We start from the raw sequence: 19,131 nt of genomic DNA, 5'->3' as shown, positions 1-19,131 counted from the left end.
CCGCGGTAATTTTAAAGATTTTTTTTTTGCTTCGTTGCTGTTTGGAAGGCTGTATACATTTTTTCCTTTTATTCTTCTACTCTACTTTTCTATCCTTCTGAAGTAATATTCTTTTGTTGCATTTCCTAAATGTTTAACCTTAAATATTAACCATACTCTGTCAATGCATTTTTGTAAAAAATCATTTAACTTTATCACTAGTAAAATTCATAACTCTGAGAAATAGATTCATATAGGCAATCTGAAATGAAAATTTTAATAATTTTAAACTAAATCTATTCGTTTTATTGAGATTTTGCTAAAAGGTGTGCTGTTCTTAGTATTTTTTACTGCAGTTCTAAAAAGATTTTAAAATATTTTTTTAAAGGTTTCAAAATCTGTTCATTTTATAATTAGTCACCTTTATTATTGTTATTGTTATTATTATTGTATTTCTTCTTTTATTTTCTTGGAATCACAGCTCTAGAGCTGTGCTGCAAGAAGGAAAGTATGGTAATTAGTCAAAAAATGGGGTACGGGGGTTTTTGCATTTCTCGACTCAGGGACCCCAAAAACAAAAAAAAAACGTGATGAGAATATATCCGTATGTTAACGTGTTTGAAGTTTAAAAATGTTTGACTGGATAAACTGATTTTGATGAAATATGGCACGGTGACTCTTGTTATGGGACAAATTGTTAGTAAATGTTTAGAGTCAGAATCTCCAGGAGGTGGGGTAGATAGTTTCTTTGGGGTTAATTTCCCAAAATTTTTCAAGCATAACCCAACTTTATATTAAGCTCACTCAGTACATGCGTACATGCTTAAAGCATATAAATAGAATTTTAGCATTTAAAATAGAATTTCCTCTCAAATTATCCCCTTCTCCAAAAATTGAAAACGCTATCTTTTTGTTTATTGCTTATTTTTAGATTGACTTCTTATTTATATCTTGCTAACCGTAGTAATAGTGTAAGTGGCCCAAAAAAAAATTGGGAGGAAATATTGCTGGTGAGGAAATTGATAAATAGCCAATGCCAGGAAAGTTTAACAACTTTGTTGTCAGCTTCTTTTACTAATTTACTTTATATATCTGTTTATACAGAATAATCTGTCTATAACTGCAACTATACATATATACTCGTGTATATATATATGAGAGTACCGATTTTCTAATTGTCTACTGTTGATTGTTTAATAATCAAAATGTTGAACAATTTAACTGCTTAATAATTACATGACTAAATGGTTATTTAAGACTCAATCAAGTTTTTCATTTTTTGTTTTTGAAGGAAATTTTTGTGAACAGATTTTGAAATTAACTACTCTTCCAATTTATTATTATCCCGATTAACATAGCTCTTTGTACAAAACGATTTGTTTTATGATTTCTGATAATCAAACTTCTCAACGGTAAACATTATTTTCTGTATATTTTTTATTCAGTTTCATAAGAAAAACAGTGACAAAAATTAAAAAAAAAGATAAAAAACAAGTATTGGTAAAAATATTGTAAGGAAAATTTTTGAAACACTGAAAATCTTCAATTTATATGCATAGGGGTCTGTTCAATAATTTAACTATTATCTATAACATTACATAAGACATAAATACGATTTTACGTTTTGAAGAAAGAATATTAAATTTTAATTATACAATCTGTTCAAAATTGAGCATAAAAGTATTTTAATACTAAAGTCATAAGTATTTTATTATTAAGTACAATATAAACTTTGTATAGTCTGTTACTTATTATTTTTTATATCTTGAATAAAAAGAAACTGTTTATGTAAATGAGGAAGTCCTCATTGTAAAATAGAAAAATATTCTTTAAGAAAAACTAACAAAAATTAATCTATTTAAATACATATATATAGGATTAAATAAAAGAAAAGAATCACAAATACCAAAGGAGCTGATGCTTGAAAGTTGCCAAGGATACTTTCTTTATAAATAACAAAAAAAAAACATTAAATTATAAATAGATATGAGATATTTATTTTATTTACGTATATTTCCTTCAGAAATATACCATATGAATTTTTGTCTAGGAAATTCCAATTTCCTAAATAATTTAGGACAAATGTTCCAGATAAAAAGGTCTGATGATTGCTTAGATTCCAAACAATGAATTATGTAAACCTATATGTAGAATATTAATAACGTTAACTTATCCATGGGTTTACATTTATGAATTTGCAATCTTTACTAAAAAGAATAGTCACTTGTTCTTAAAAAAAATAAAATTATCTAACTTCATCAAACCGGACAACGGACTGGCAATAATTCGGCTTACGATAGAGGATTTTATTTAATATGTTTATTTTTTATATAATTTATTTGGATGCAAATCACATATATTTTTTATTCTATAAATAATTTTTTATTCTGTGATGCTACTCAGTTGAAGGTTTTATCATGGTTTTATTTATCTATCCAGGCAAATACTGAGGCAATTCCATTTTTTATCCGTGGAGAAGCCTATCCATCCACACATGACGTGGTCTGAATAATATGCCGATTGTCCGAGAATTATCTGAACAATTCTGATGTCTTATTATAATAGAAAGTAATAGTCCTATTAATAAATGGTTAGGCTCTTTTTAACAAGAACTTATAAAGTTTTCCTCTACAAATATTAGATAGCGCTGTGATTGCATACGTCAGTTTGCATGAATGAACAGATGAAAGCACAGTGCGTAGAGAGTTGGTTATTAAAACAATATCAGACGCCCAAGTTCGATGTAATTTTTGAACTCTGTATAAATGAAAACCACCCTCTGCAACAAGTATTCGTTCTTGGTATGATAAATTTACAGAAACTAAGTGTTAAACACAAGAGGAGTGCAGGCAGGCCTAAGACATCAGATCAAAAAATGGAGATCATTCGTCACTCTTTTATTCGCAGTCCTGGGAATCAACTCGGAGTGCAGCAATCTTCCGCAATTTACCATTCACGATGTTTTGAATAAACGGTTAAAATTACGTCCTTATACATTACAAATACTGTAGCACATTACACCACAAGATCACTGCTAGAAAGGAATTTGCTGCGGAAATTATTGAAAGAATTGAAAATGATGATTGTTACCTAAAAGAAGTTGTGTTCTTAGACAAGGCTACATTTCATGTGTCTGGAAAAGTAGACAATCACACCGTTCGAATATAGCAAACAGAGAACCTATATATTACACTTAACTGTATTAGAGAAGCCCAAAAATTAATTTTTGGTATGGACTGCTTCACGCTCGTGTGACTGGGCATTTTTTCTTTGCGAAAACAGCAGCTAATGCGAATATCTGTCTGGACTCATTAGAAGGGTTTGTTTAACCTTACCTTGAAGAGTTACAACCCGAAATCATATTCCAACAAAATGGAGTGCCACCACATTGAGGTTTATTAGTGCGTGAATCCCTCAACAACTACATTTTTTAATGTTTTTTACATAATAATGAATGTCATATCAAAAACTCTTTTAATTATTTTTATTTATTTTTTAAAAATATTTTTATTAATATTCGCATCAATAATTAGTCATTAGCGACTTATCAGTGCAATATAATTGTACTGGTAAATGTGTAGTCTTGAACAAACTTAGACTGATAATTCCAGGGACGTGTAGTAATTAATTGAAACCCAATCACTAATGAACACCGGTATTCATGATTCAAATTATTTTTATTTCGCTAAAATAGAACTATTACTGTTTTTCCCTATTTCGTTTTATAAAATGGTTTTATTTCTATTTGTAGATGATACATAGAGTTATTTCTTGTAACAATCTTACTACTCAACAGAAACTTTTATGACCTATTTAAGTAAATTAGCTTATAAGCTTATAAGACAAAAATTTTTACCGTTCTGATTTCACTATTTTCATATATTACTGTGAAAGAAAACATTTTACGGGTAAAAGGAAGTTAATTTTTCCCTACCTATTTCCTTTTCACAATTTAAAAAAATTTTATGTTTAACAAATTAATTCTTTCTTAAGACGCTTTTTCAAACTCTAAGACTAATTAATACAGTTATATCGCATAACAGCTGTATAAATCGTTTTTATACATCTTAGAGCGGCTGACTTGTTCAACAAAACGGTCATCAACTACGATCTTCGATCCCGTAGGCACTGCTCCTGTAAAAGTCATAACTTTGCTTTTCGTTGGTAAAACATATAAATTAAATCTATCCTAGGTACTAACCAATTTAATTATTGCTAGTTTGCCGTTTATATCAGATACCACGACTTGGTCTGGTTGTTAGTAAATAACTAAGTAAACACGATTTACCTCTTCCCGAAGTTGTATCTGTACCTAAATAAATAAATTACACATTCCCTTTAAATTTCGTTCAAATATCATCTAAATAAAAATGTATCCAAACTGAGAATTCGTGACAGAATTGAAAAAAATGTAATAATTAAACTATATGTTTGGAAAGGATATACGCCACTTTTTTAATATATTTAATACATAATATTTTATTAAGGTTCATTAACTAAGAAAAACTAGAATTAAAAGTAACAAAACGGTTATTTTGAGTAATTATTAATAGAAGTAGACAAAATAGTGTTATTACTTTATTATATACTAAATAATTAATTAAATTGAATAATAGAAAATTAACTAAATCTATACTTTTAAAATATTATGTTAAGAAACTCATAATACAAATAAATTCTAGTAAAGAATTTATTTATAGTCTAGTACCGTAACACTCCTTTGAAAAAAAAAAAAAATTAAAATGTAATAGATTAAATTTTTCTTTTCATTAATTATTTTTATTTTTATTTTCTAAAAAAAACATAACAAACTGTTTTTAACGTATTTAATAAAATTAAAATTATCTTATACAGATAAATGTGAATAAAATTAAAAAAATAAATATTACATATTTTCAATTAAAAACTAACTATTGATTATTATAATAATAACTTGTTTGAAATGATAATAATAAAAAAAACTGGTAAAAAATTAAATAAATTTCCCTTAAAATACCCCACATACTGTTTCAACGCATAAACTTTATAACAGTTTCAATTTTTTGCATCCAGTTTTGAAATTTCACAATTCTACGTCATCGTTATTGAAATATTGAATTAGTCCTATATGTAAACCGTCCAACCCATTGATCGAATACCTTGAAAATCAAATCAAATCGCGTAAACCTTTTAAATATGTGCCTCAGTAGTCGTATTCAGAAGTTACAGTACAACATTTTATAAGATTTTTTTATAAAATTTTATAAAAATTTCAACCAATTTTTAATAGTCTTAAAATATTAGGCAAAAGGATAATTGAAAATAAACTAAACGTTAGATTTATAATCATCCATCCTGAATGAAATTGCTGAAATACACACAATGTGACATACTAATGTAATGGAATCATCTAATTAATTAAAATATGTGACTGAATCCAGAAACAATTAAAAAGAAAAAAAGTGTTTTTCTTCCACCTTTTTCTGGGGATTTAAGTATCGCCAAGCACCATTATAGATTATGTTATCTATCTAAGCGGGATTAAATTACTTGAAAAAAATTACCTACCCTTAAATTGAACTTTGTGGTACGAAATCCATAATTTCCGAACCTCCCAGTCCCTTAAATAATTCTGACAAAAATTAAATGGCATAAATACTTTATATGTACAAATGATCGTGTTTAATTTAATACAGATCGGTACATTTAGTCCAGATATATTAAGAAAAGGCAAGACAACATACATCTTTCGTAATTTTTTAATCCCAATATTTTTTTTAGTTTGAGTGATCGATCAACCATCACGATCTGTAAAACCCTCGACATGCAAAATTTGACTCGATTAGCTTGCTTTTCGCTATATAGCCTTTTCTTTTCCCTGTTTAGCCTCCGGTAACTACCGTTTAGATAATTCTTCAGAGGATGAATGAGGATGATATGTATGAGTGTAAATGAAGTGTATGTAGTCTTGTACATTCTCAGTTCGACCATTCCTGAGATGTGTGGTTAATTGAAACCCAACCACCAAAGAACACCGGTATCCATTTCGCTATATAGCCGGGAAAGTAAAAAAGTTGATAATTGGTTATTTAACAATATTTATATTTGTGTTTAATGATATAATTATTAGTATTTATAAATTTATACTTCTTTTAGGCGTAGAACTAAATGAAACCAGGAACTAAAAATAAATGGTTAAATTTTAGGATCATTTTTGTATATGAAGCATGTTTGTTATAAATAATTTTAATTATTCTAGAATTTATATTTTTAATTCTTTTAATAAATATACATGTGGCAAGAAAAAGAAATCTGTCTGAATTTAACCAAATATAAATACTATCCTAGGTTCTTCTTTGACTGAACGTGTAATTTGTCGAGCCAGATAGTATCTGATTAACCCAATTGCAGGCAAGCAGATTTTTCTAATTATTTTATAGGTTATGTTGGTTATAAAAACTATGATGAAATTATTTTAATAAAATTTTGAAAAAAAAACCGAGGATACGAAATATTTGCAAGCTAATTAACATATAATCATCTAGCATAAAACAGAAAGAGGTATGCTATAAATATTTTGACTTATCTGAAAATAATAAAATACAGTGAAAAGTATGAATCTTTAGTTTAGAAATTTTGTTCAAAAAAATATTTTAAAATGGAAAACGAATGGTGTTGCAATTTACAGTAAGATCGTATCCATTAACAATTTTTTGTTCGTAATATCACAGATATATATCAAGTGATATATGCATCAATATCACACAATATCAAGTGAAAAAATTAGGTGTATTACATAAAAATATATTTAAGGAGTTTTATTTCACGTATTGCAGTAGAAATCTGGCTAACTATATACCGTATACAATATCAGAATAAAATCACTAACAAATGTTTGGTCATAAAAGTTTTCACATTAGACGATTTTTAATGTTAAAAGTTCTGGTAATATGATAAGTTAACAATTTTCAGCAACATTTTACTATTTTATGTGCTACCATGATTATAAAATACCATAAAATTCCTATCCTTAGGCCCCATCCTTTGAAATAAGGTACATAAGTAAGTAGCGTGTGGATTATTTATAATATTTTTTGTGCTTATCAAATTTTACCAATCTATATCACTAATCAAAACTAGATAAGCTTGCTACTATTAACGTTTTATAATCTTTAAAAACTAATAATTTACTATCGACTTGAAGAAATCTAAAAATGTGTAAACAATAGAACAATAATATTTAATATTTCAAGAATTTCTGGAGATAATTTATTATGAAATTTCGAGTAAGTAATGTACAATTAAATGATATTTATTATTAAAATTATAATTTCTTATTGCTTCTTTCATTTGTTATTCTTAAGGAGTAATGGAAACGTGTAAACTAGTGGATAAATCAGGTTATTCATGAAGTACAATATTTTTTTGATAATATTTTAAAAATATCATGGATGATAAAATGTTTTAATTTTTTTAAACGTTTTTAGCGGGAAATAAGAGCTTGCAATAAAAATTATAAGTTTCCATTTAAAATAAAAAAATTGATCTTGAAATAATCTTTAAATTTACCATGAAAATAAAAATAACTATTTCTGTTTTTTCTTCTTAAAACCATAAAAGTTTTTTGTTTAACATGTTTTTAAAAATATTGCATATTCTTTTTTAAAAAATCCGGTAGAAAGTTTTGAAGAAAGAAACTTTACATACATCATTCTCCTCTTCTTTGACGGATTAGGCAATACTGCCTGCCTCTTCCGGCAGTCATCTCTTCTTAGGCCTTCCAATATTTCTCCTTCCCCTAGGGCTCTACTTTCTGGATAGAACCGGTAAACGTTCATCAACCATTCTATTAAGTTGTTCACTTAAGTTTGTATTCCTTAATTCTTTCATCGAGGAGAAATATTTGTAACTCTCCACGAATATCCTTGGAATGCAATATTTCTTATGAAAATAGTGGATATTAAAAATAAAATTGCGAAATTTAATTTATAGAATAAGTCATAGGACATTCATAGGTAATCAAATAAGTCAATAGGCGGAGGAAGGGAAAATAGACACAAAATTTTCAGACTGCGTAACTTTTGAGATCCACTTTAACAATATCAGCCAGATTTCAGTTATCATCTGAGCTGAGCAAATGAGGGGGTAATTTTGTTTAAAAGTAATAACATTTTATCTAATAAAACATAAATTGATAAACCAGTATTTATGGAATTATTAATGATTAAAAAATTTAAATGGCTGGGCAAAATGTTCAAATATTCTTATTTTGTAGAAGATGTTGGTTGCATGTACGCCAAGTTTTATTAAAATATTACAGTTTATTTCTAAGATATACATTTTTATTTAAAAAAAAAAAAAAAAAAAAAAACAAAATGGGGAGCAGAGGAAAAATGAAGCGAAAGAGAGCATTTGTCTACATGAACCTTTTCAATTATTTTGACTTCCTGAATCAGTCCCTTAAGTTTGGCCACCATCTCCCGTGATACCTCTCTCTCTCTCTCACGAGAGAGAGAGGTATCAGTATATTAAGATTCAGATATTATATTTCTCTCTCTCTCTCTCTCTCACGAGAGAGAGAGAGAGAGAAATATAATATCCACTCTCAATATATAATATATACTAGATCAACTGGCCAACTTTTAATAGAAACAAAAAATTCGAATCAGATGCAGAATATAAAATTTTATAAAAATTAAATTAAATAAAAAAATATATTTTAAATAAATTTTTAAAATTTGATTGTTAGTAAATAACTAACACGATTTTTCTCTTCCCGAATTTATGTCTGAAAATACTTTTAGATATCTTTAAATTTCTTTATAAAGAATCAATTTTACATTTTTGTAATTTGATACAGAGATTTCATAATTCCAGTATTTGTGAATGAGTTAAAACAATCCAGAAAGTGAAAATTATAAATTAACATAAAATAGCATCCGTACATTCCGTTCGCATACAGATTTTCTAACATTACACTTATATATTTATTTACTGTAATAAAATTTACGGTTAAAATCTATTTTGTGTAATGAATTGGATAAATGTTATTAAAAATAACGATAAAAGAAACTGATTTTGCTAAAAAATAAGATTTTATACAAAAATTTGTTGCGATAGTATTACATTTGAAGAATATGAACCTGTCATTCACTAGTAATAAAGTCTACCCGTCATAGATTTCGTTCAACTTTTCTAAACTGTGTGCTGCACCTGACAGCCGTAGGTTGTAAATTTTCTCTGTATTTTATTTGTAAATATTTCAAGGTTTTTATGATTTAGGAATATTATCGAAGGAAAATTCAAACATTTCTATGTAACATTAATCTAAATCAATATTTATAGGTAAAAACTTTAGGTTGACTTTTGTTTTCTTCTTTTTAATCAAAAATTTTCATTCTTAAATACAGAATAAACAATTTTATTGCATTCGTTTTACTCTAAGAAAAAAACAAATAAAAAAATAATAAAAAAGGAGATTTAACTTTAAAATGTTTTATAAAGTTAGTAAATTCATAATAGTGTGTACTTTCAAAATGAGCTTGCCTAAGTAATTTAAAAAGTAACTTCATAAGTTTTAATAAGTGTATGAACTCTAATCCGCTTGGATCCACATCTCACACACACACTCTCTCCCACCCATTTCTATTTCATACAAAACACACACACAGATCATTCTCAGTCACTCCAACATTTAATATTCATACTCGTGAAAATTCGATGATCGTTATCAGAGAAATGTCGATTGAACCGTACTTTTATATCTAAACTCTTTATAACTAAAGAAATTTTTTTTAAATTAGTAAAACGTTCTACAATGAAAAAAATTAATGTTTTAGTTGATCTTTATTAAGTTATATGAAAATGTCTTCTTTTTTAACCAGTTAGAAAGATTTTTCAAAAAACCAGGTTTTCTTTTTAAATGTATTTTCCTAAAATTTATTCACGATGAAATTGATGTTTCCTAAGATAGACCCTTAGTAGATTTTCCAGGTAATTTAAACGGAAGATAATTTTTATAAATTAAATATTAAATTGTCAAGCAGAAGATTTGAAGTTCGTTTTGATTTACAGTCATCATTTCTTAGTACTGAATAAATAAATAAATTATTCATGTGCTCTGATCGGTAATTAATAATACCCTACACAACTCACATTAGAAATGGGAATATATTCCTTTCCGTGTATATAAAAGGAACTACCTCAATATTTGTTCTGAATGGATTATCCGTTTCGAAGGAAATCCGTGGTAAAATTTTCATCAGTGTAGCATAAAATTTAATTATAAAATAAAACTAGATGCGATTAAAATTAATAACTATTTAAAATAAAAATTCGTGAAATAATATTATCTTGAATATATGAAAATTATAAATCTAACAAATAATTCAAAATTCAGAAGACATTACTGAAAATTATATGAGTACATATTTATGAAAACGATAAGTGGGATGCAGAAAATTCAGGTTTTTTTTAAATTTTATAATTAATATTATTTAAAAATTCATTCACAATTATATTTTTTGTGCAAAAGAAAGTCCTTTAATTATAGATTTTTTCTTCGTACAAGGAAGTATTGTAATCGCGAAAAATTTCGGTTTTCAGATTTCAATGGAAATATCCGTTTTGATTATCCCTGAATCCATTTTGACTATTTTTGGCGTGACGTACGTACGTATGTATCTGTGTGGCTCATGTTCAGTATATATATATATATGAGTTACGTGAAAAGAAAAACTTTTTCAAAACTATACCCGCTAGGTGGCGCCGGTGTCGAGCTATTTACGAAACAAAGAAACAAATATACAAACAGAATTTCTTCTTCTAGATATATAAAAGGCAATGTTTGTATGTGTATCCGCTATAGACTAAAAAACTACTTGACCAATTTACGTATGGGGAAAAAGGGAGAAATTAAAAGTGGAATAGAGAGAGAGAAGGGAAAGGGGAAATAGAGAAAGGGGAAAAAGAAAGGGGGTAAAGGGGAAAGGGAGAATAGAGTCAAGGGAATACGGGTAAGGAAAAAGGGATAAAGTGAAAGGTTAAACTTTGTAAAGTTCCGTAATGTTCAATTTTTAATGTTTTATCAAACTTTCAATTGTATTCATTTAATCTATATACCAGTATATACTCAAATCTAGCAATAGCGAGGCATTGCCGCGTCTGCTAGTATCTTAATAAAAACCAACTAATGCAATGGATCCCTGTAACGGACAATAAAACTGTCATCGTATAATTCAGTAAAATAAATCGGCTTACGAGAAGTTCCTTTATTGTTCTTTAATGCTTTAAATGCTTTATGTCCTTTGTTGCTTTATAAGTCCTTTACGGTGGCTTAAGTTGCCACTTTTTTAATAGATTAATGAACCATTTAAAAAAATCTTCCCACCGATTTTTTTTCGAATTGATCATTTCGGAACGGTGAACTTTATTTTTCCTTTGAGGCTTTAATCTACTGCCATTAGTTAGTCATCATTTTTCTTAACATTTCTCTGGGTTTTGTGATTCTCCTGTTGTTTCCTCTTACGTCTTAAGCCACTTAAATCTTTTTAACTCATGTACCTTTTTCTTAAAAATGGTAAAAAATTCTTTTTCTCTAATTACAATCACTTCGGTGAAGATGTTTAATATATTTATAAGCCAGTCGTTTTTATTTGTATTTTGAGATAATTAAATAAGTTAGATCTTTCATTCATTCTTTTAAACTGTAAAATATTATACTCCGTTTTGTAATTGTGTTAATTATGTTTTCAAATTTTCTACAAAATTCAACATTTGATTTTAAAATATTTTTATTATTTTCTCACTTCGGGCCTAAACTTTATCAGATTTTTATCTTTTCTTTTTCAATCATCTTCTGTAGTATTTCTTGATTATGTAACTAAGTGTAAAGACTTTCAAGTTTTATGAAGGAGTTAGATTTTTTTATTTTAAAGATTTTTGTTTACTTGGTTTCGATTTTCTCGACGTATTTTGTTATTCCATTTTTTTGGATTACTTCGCTTAAATATTTAAATTTTCCACGACTTTAATTTTTTCGAACTTTTATTTTACGTCTCTTGGGATATTCTCTTAGATTTGTCATTATTTCCTTTTTCTTGAAATGAAATCTGCAGTCACTTCTTTCGGCGATTTCCTTCAAAATTTTTAATTGTTTTGCGCTGCGTTTAGGTCATCAGCAAAGGTCACTAGATTATCTGCAAAAACAAATCAATCTATTGATATTCATTTGAATTTTTTTCAATTCTTGTAATTGAAAGTTTTACGTTTTCAATTTCTTTTAGCTGTTCACAAATTACTTTTTTAAAAGTAAAATTTATTAAAAATAAAATTAAAGGATTTTATTTTACAAATAATACTATTAGTCTCAAATGTAAAAACAATATTTTCTACATCTACAATCAACGTATACATAAATATGTGATCAAATAATTTTCATAACGTATTTTTAATTGTGAATTATTTTTACTTCCTTGTACAAAGTAAAGGATGAAGCCCTTAGAACACTAGGAAGCGAAGAATGAAGGACAAAGTAAAGGATTGTGATTGTGATAAATTTCGGTTTTCGAATTTCAACGGAAAGATCCATTTTCACCATTCCTCAATCCATTTGGACTAGTTTCGTCGTGGCATCTGTGCGTACATATGTACCTCGCATAACTCAAAACGATTAGCCGTAGTATGTTGAAATTTTGGATTTAGGACTGTTATAACATCTAGTTGTGCACCTCCCCTTTTGATTGCAATCTACTGAACCAAAAGTGTCCAAAAAAGCTCAAGATCCAAAAACATTTCGATTTTAGACTTTTCTTAACCGCAGTAATAAGCCATCATTGAGAGCTTTTCGACGATATATCATTAATTGAACTTATTTCCATTGGTTCCAGAGTTATAGTTAAATAAAATTTTAAATAATGAAATATTTGGATCTTACAAGGAGAAGGCACATCGGTTCGAATCCGACTTCATTTCCTTTTTTAAATTTTTTTTTTAATTTAAATATATTTACTTATTAATAATTAACCTCTGATAGAAAAACAAATTTTACATTAAATAATAATTCAATAATAACAATAAAAAAAAATATGAAAAAAATCAGAAGTTATTAGTGAAATAAAATTTTATGTACTTTAAAAATGTGTGTATGTACTTTAACAGGCGTACAAGGAAGTCATGTGATGTTCACATCAGATTTTTTTAACATAAATTCTATAAAAATTTTATAATCAAAACATTCTTTTGATTGCTTAATCCAAAATAATAATTCCATTCTATAAAGAAAACTACTAAATCATTTTCTCCAACATATTTGTAACAAAAAATCATTAAGAAAAAAACACGAAATCTGGGGTGTATTTTTTGTATTAAACAGGAAATTTATAGTTGTAAGAAATGAACAAAATTTTTGTTTTTGTTATTAAGAGTTGTAGACTAGTTAATTCAAGCACAAAAAAAAACAATAAATTGAAAAAATAACACAAAAATCTACTTTGGTATATTCACAAATTTTTGAAAGTTTTATCGATTTTCCAGGCTATAAGTTTTAATAACCTCATGAAATATCCTCGCTGACTTTTTATGACCACAATTGATTCTTACGGTATGGTCAACTGTTTGAAATTCCAACACAAACATAGTTATAAATGAGATGCTTGTCAAGGAAAATGTAATTACAAAGGACTTAAGGAGATATTCAAATCTAGAACGAACATAGTCAGGACTTAGAAGCTTTTCTATTCAGATACTATAGCATCATTCCTTCCTTGTACTCAATTAAATCCGCCATTCGTGTTAGGCATATCCATTTGCAAGCATGACTTGATTTTAATTATTAACTACACAATTAAGAATAAACCACTTCTGCAAATGTTTTGTAAAATATTAAAATATACTATACATTTTTTTTTCCTAATGTAATGTTGCAATCTGTTCAACTAGTGAACAATAAGCAACCCTCCCGTTTCCGACCAAATGAGATGAGGATGTTATGATATTCTTTTTTCTGTTTAGGCTCCGGAACCACCGTAAGATATTACTTCAAAGAATGAATGAGGATAATATGTATGAATGTAAATCAAGTGTAGTCTTGTTCAGAGCCAGACCGACAATTCCTGAGACATATGATTTATTGAACCAACCACCAAATTACACGGTATCCACTGTCTAGTATTCAAACCTTTATAAAAGCAACCTTTACTAGGATTTGAATATCAGAACCTTGGACTTCAAAAATCAATGGTTAAACAACTGATTTGTGACGAGTTAACCACTAGACAAGCCCGTTAGGCTAAATATACTTAATTATAGACTTATACTAAGTCTATAATTAAGTAAATTGTAAACATTTCTTGATAACTCTATATATGTAGTACAAACTTTCAAAAATGTTTGAAAAATATTTAAACTAAATGGAGATAAAGAAAAAGATTAAAACACATATATTTCAATTTTAAGAGGTGGGAATGGATTAATTTTTTTTGGGTATTTATATATGCAAAGTAGGTAACAAATTACTTTTAATAAAATTTCCTTAAAAACGCCTCTGAAGAAAATCAAAAATAGGTTTTTCGCGATATCCCCAAACCCTCTTAACTAATTTATTTTAAAAATTAATATTATCAATGCCCTATAAATAAAAATATTTGAGTCAAATTTGAAGAAACTCGATTTGGTCTATCCTGAGATATAAGACCAAAAGCAGTGCGACATACATGCGGTACTATACACGAATATATAATATAACCATACGCATACATGTATGGTTTTGGTCTAGATGATCTCGTTGGATCCTAAAACATAAAGATTTGCACAAAAAAACCGGTAGTCATTTTTGTCATGATCACCTCAGTTCGTTAATATTTTGATTATATTCGGCGGGAAAGTAAAAATTACATGAATCGAAATTAAAAAACAATTTAATACTTATTCTAAATGATAGAAATTTTTGAAGTTGAAAACTATTAATATTTTGGTAAAACTGAACGTTTTACTTATGTATTCAATTTTCAAACTTTCAAGCAAAATTTGATTTTTCCAAATTAGGAGATCAAAGTAAATTTTAATCAATTTCATTATGAGAAAAAAAAGAGATTTCATGGAAATTTTAGATTATATTCAGAGGGTTATTAGCAATAATCCTTCACAGAATTTCGGCCAGATCAGTAGTAAATCTGCAGTATTACGCAACATTACAAAACGAACCCAAACCACTTGTCAACATCAAAGCAGTCTGATTAAACATCAAATAATAGGGCTACAAGCAAGTACTATTATAGACTATAGTGAGTTGATCTGTGTTCGAAGCTCAGACCACAATGCCATTTATAATTTACTTTGTTCCTCTTTTGTCCTCGGTGTTTTAACGTTTACATATTATCATCAGAACATAATAAGGAACAGTATTAAAATCAAAAATATGGATGCTACGATCGTTCACTGAAAAATAGGTATAAAATTATGAGTAACTACTTTAGATACAATAATACATATATTCTGTAAATACAATTTCTCAAAAATACAACATACTACAGTAGTCATCAAATTTTATCGGTTTAGATACCTAAAACCGAACCGCTAGACTGAACACAATTGCTGCATGTAAAATTTTATGAATGAAATGAAAAAACTAAAACGTAAATTAAATTCTCTACTTATATTAGAAAAAATTTACATATTTAATATATTTTTACAAAAGAAATGAATGCCCAGAGTAGCGATGCTTTTTTGCGCTCAGTTTACGTAGTTTTCTGATGCAAAACGTTGTACTCGGTGAAGGCAGTTTTTTGTTGAATATCATGAGCTTTTAACTGAGCGTAGAATTCTTCGAAAAATGCACAATACATCTGGGTATTGATATTCCCATAAAAAAACATTTGCCACGGTTACCAAAAAAAACACACTATGCACCGATTTTCTCAGTTTTTCATCGTTACATGGATGTCCAAACATCCGATGAAAATTTTCAGTCATCCGATACTTGGTTCTTGGGTGAATTAACATGCCCAGATATATGAAACCGTGCCATGAAATATAGAATTATACACACCAAAAGTCAAGTTGATATCTTCATTTATTACCGAAAAATAAAAAAAAAAATAGTAAATTTCATTGACATGAGAAATAGAATTGGGTCTATCTGTCCATCAGTAATATTTTTTTTTTTTTTTTTTTTTTGAGAAACCAACCTCAATGATTAAGTTGTTGGGTTTGTCTGTTCTCTTAAGTTTATTACAGTTTTTCAACGATACGGTTTCAAATTTAAATTATAAATAATTTTACTGCAAAATATGTAATTTCTTCCACTTCCGTGATAATTCATGTAAAGATTTTTTTTTTGGATTGGAAGAAATTTTTTCTTTGAATATTGGCTGTGGCCTCTGGAATCTTAACGTAAGCTTGCCTTATTTCGTTTTGCGCTTGAAACCAACCCCGTCCTTTGCTATGTTTTAACCGAATTATGTATGCTTTTTTCTGGCATACTAGCATTCAAATATTTTTCCGTGAATATTTACGCATTCCTTTGAAGGATACAGAACGTGCTTAAGGTTCCACTACAGCATTGTTTTTTCTCGACCGAATGAGGCATTTTAAAAAAAGACAATTACAAAGAACGAAACTATACGACAGCGTTTATTATTCTACAACAATTCTAAGAAATTGTTGTTTTGTCACCACAAATTTTGTTTCCGTTTTATAATTATTTTCTCAAAAAGTTTTACAGATACAACTGTAGGACTTCTTTTGTTACATTTTTCAAACCAAAAAACAAATGAAACCATCAAATTCACTTCTTAATGTAAGTTCTAAGAATTTCAGTAGGATTTCATTTTATCCAAGAAGTAAAAATCAGATGAATTTTTATCATAGCATAACTTGAGGACAAAGCACTTCTGGATTTATGTTTATAATTTTTTTTTTCTTTATTTCCACTTTTAGAATATGTCTTGAAATTCGTATAGATTTTCGTGTGCCTGTGTGTGTATGTATATATATAAGACATCTCGTGAGTGATTCATAATCAAAGCTCAGCAAAAACTGTAGAAGATAAATTGATGAAAGTTTAACGTTTTTCTTACTATTAAGTACACACTAAGAAAGGCTTTTTTTAAATTCCGAGGTTAAATAGTTAAAACGAAGTAACAATGAAATTTACTGTTTTTTTTTGTTTTTTTTTATATATTAACTGACGATATCAACTTAATTTTTTATGTGTATAATCTACATGTGAATATTCTAGATTTTTTGAAATTCGACCTTGAAAGGAGTGAAGAAAAGTAAAATCTTTTGAACAATGACCGAAAATTTTCCTTATCTGTGACTAAACTAAACTAGATATTCACTAGATATGGGCATGAGAATTCTCTTCAGATAAATATCTAAAGGCTATTTTAGCGATTTTTAGTGAATTTCTATTTGTTAAGTGGTGTGACGTTATACGACGTGGAAGCTCAACCAACACAAATTTTTATTTTTATTTTTTCATACAATAATTTTTATTAATACATTCTTATTTTACATACTTTAATATATATTTCGATATTTAATAGTAGATTTTTTGTTAAATTTATATTTTAAATAATTTATTAGCACAAAGCTGTTAAAATGAATTCCGTATCATCAATTTACTATTTACCGTAGACAAATGATTATAATATGTAAGTGATAGGCTAATATTGTATATGTAGGTAATAGTAAAACATCAAACCATAAAAAATGTCAAGGTTATCCTCATTTATTGATAACTCGTTGAAATTAAAATTAATCGAAAAACGAATTTTTATCCAAAAATTCATTCGCTGTTATAAATATTTATTTTACAATCAGTTTACCATTCCAAAATCACACTTATATACCCCTTTACTGTAGCAAATAGCCTTGTAGGTAAAGTATACAACAGTAACCAGTATTTTAAGTGTAACGTTTATAATATTAAACATTAATTAAACTTGATTTTCTATTTTAGTTGTTGGTTTTGCAAAGCGTATATAACTGTCAAAGGTAAATAAACGATGTTTAAATATGCGGTCAGATTTATAACGCTTTGAAACATTATGTTCCAAAAATGAGGGCAAAAAACCTTGCTTTCCCTCTTTTTTCTACATACAGATGTAAATAACTCGTTTCTTACCGTTTATAAAAGAGTTTTTAATAAAATAATCTAAAACGTAAACAAGCCTTAATTGTATATAAATTACGTATGTTTTTCTTGCTGTGGGTTATAAAATTAAATAAACTCAAACTCAGATTATACGTTTTCTTTCATTAACCGTATTGTAAAAATAATTATTCTTCTTATAAGATTTGAACATATTTTAACTTTTCAAACATCGTTCAATCTGCGTCGTATTAATGGTTCTCTTTAATAATTACACAGCTTCTTTTTTTTTTTTTATTAATTTGTCAAAATATTTAAACTACACTTTTTTAACTTTTAGAAAAACCGTTAATTAGTTAGCAGTAACTAAAAATTGGTAGTTACAGGAAAATGATTATCCAGATCGTCTAAATTAGCGTTGAAAGGGTGAAAAAAATAAGTTTTAAAGAAAAATTTTACTGTTGTAAAATAGCATAAATTAATAGAAAAATACCTATGTACTTCATTTACAATTTTGTTTTACGTTTTTAATTTATTTATAATATTTCATTAGGTTAGCTGAATGCTAGCGAATTAGGTCATATTATAGTCGCTATTTAGCAGATGATAATTAAATTATATTTAAATTTATATTAAAAATTAAATTTATATTTCAAGTATTTTATTGGTATAAAACTTTCAAAATGAATCCTTTTAAAATGAATATCCTTATGATTTTCACTTATTTCCGCAAATAAATCAGGGTGTTATGGGTATTCATTTCGCCACGGATGATGTACTGAAGGACACAATAAGGTCTGATGAATAAAATATGATAACCCTTGATTTTTTAACTTTATTACGAAGCGAATTATTAGACCCAAATTCATCGAGAAAGATGTATGGATCTGATATAATAATATCATCCGCTTAGACTATATTATCTTTCAGCTATAAAATAATCACATAATGAGGAAAACAAACCATGTAATAACGAATTAAATTTGTTTTAATCTTCTCAGTGGGTACCTGCGAAGAGGCGGGTGAAATATAATGTACACTGGAACATGGTAGAACAAAATGTTGCAAAAAGCGACAGG

The sequence above is a fragment of the Lycorma delicatula genome, chromosome 3 (genome assembly GCF_047948215.1).
Source record: "Lycorma delicatula isolate Av1 chromosome 3, ASM4794821v1, whole genome shotgun sequence".
Taxonomy (NCBI): domain Eukaryota; kingdom Metazoa; phylum Arthropoda; class Insecta; order Hemiptera; family Fulgoridae; genus Lycorma; species Lycorma delicatula.
This window is presented reverse-complemented; position numbering follows the sequence as displayed.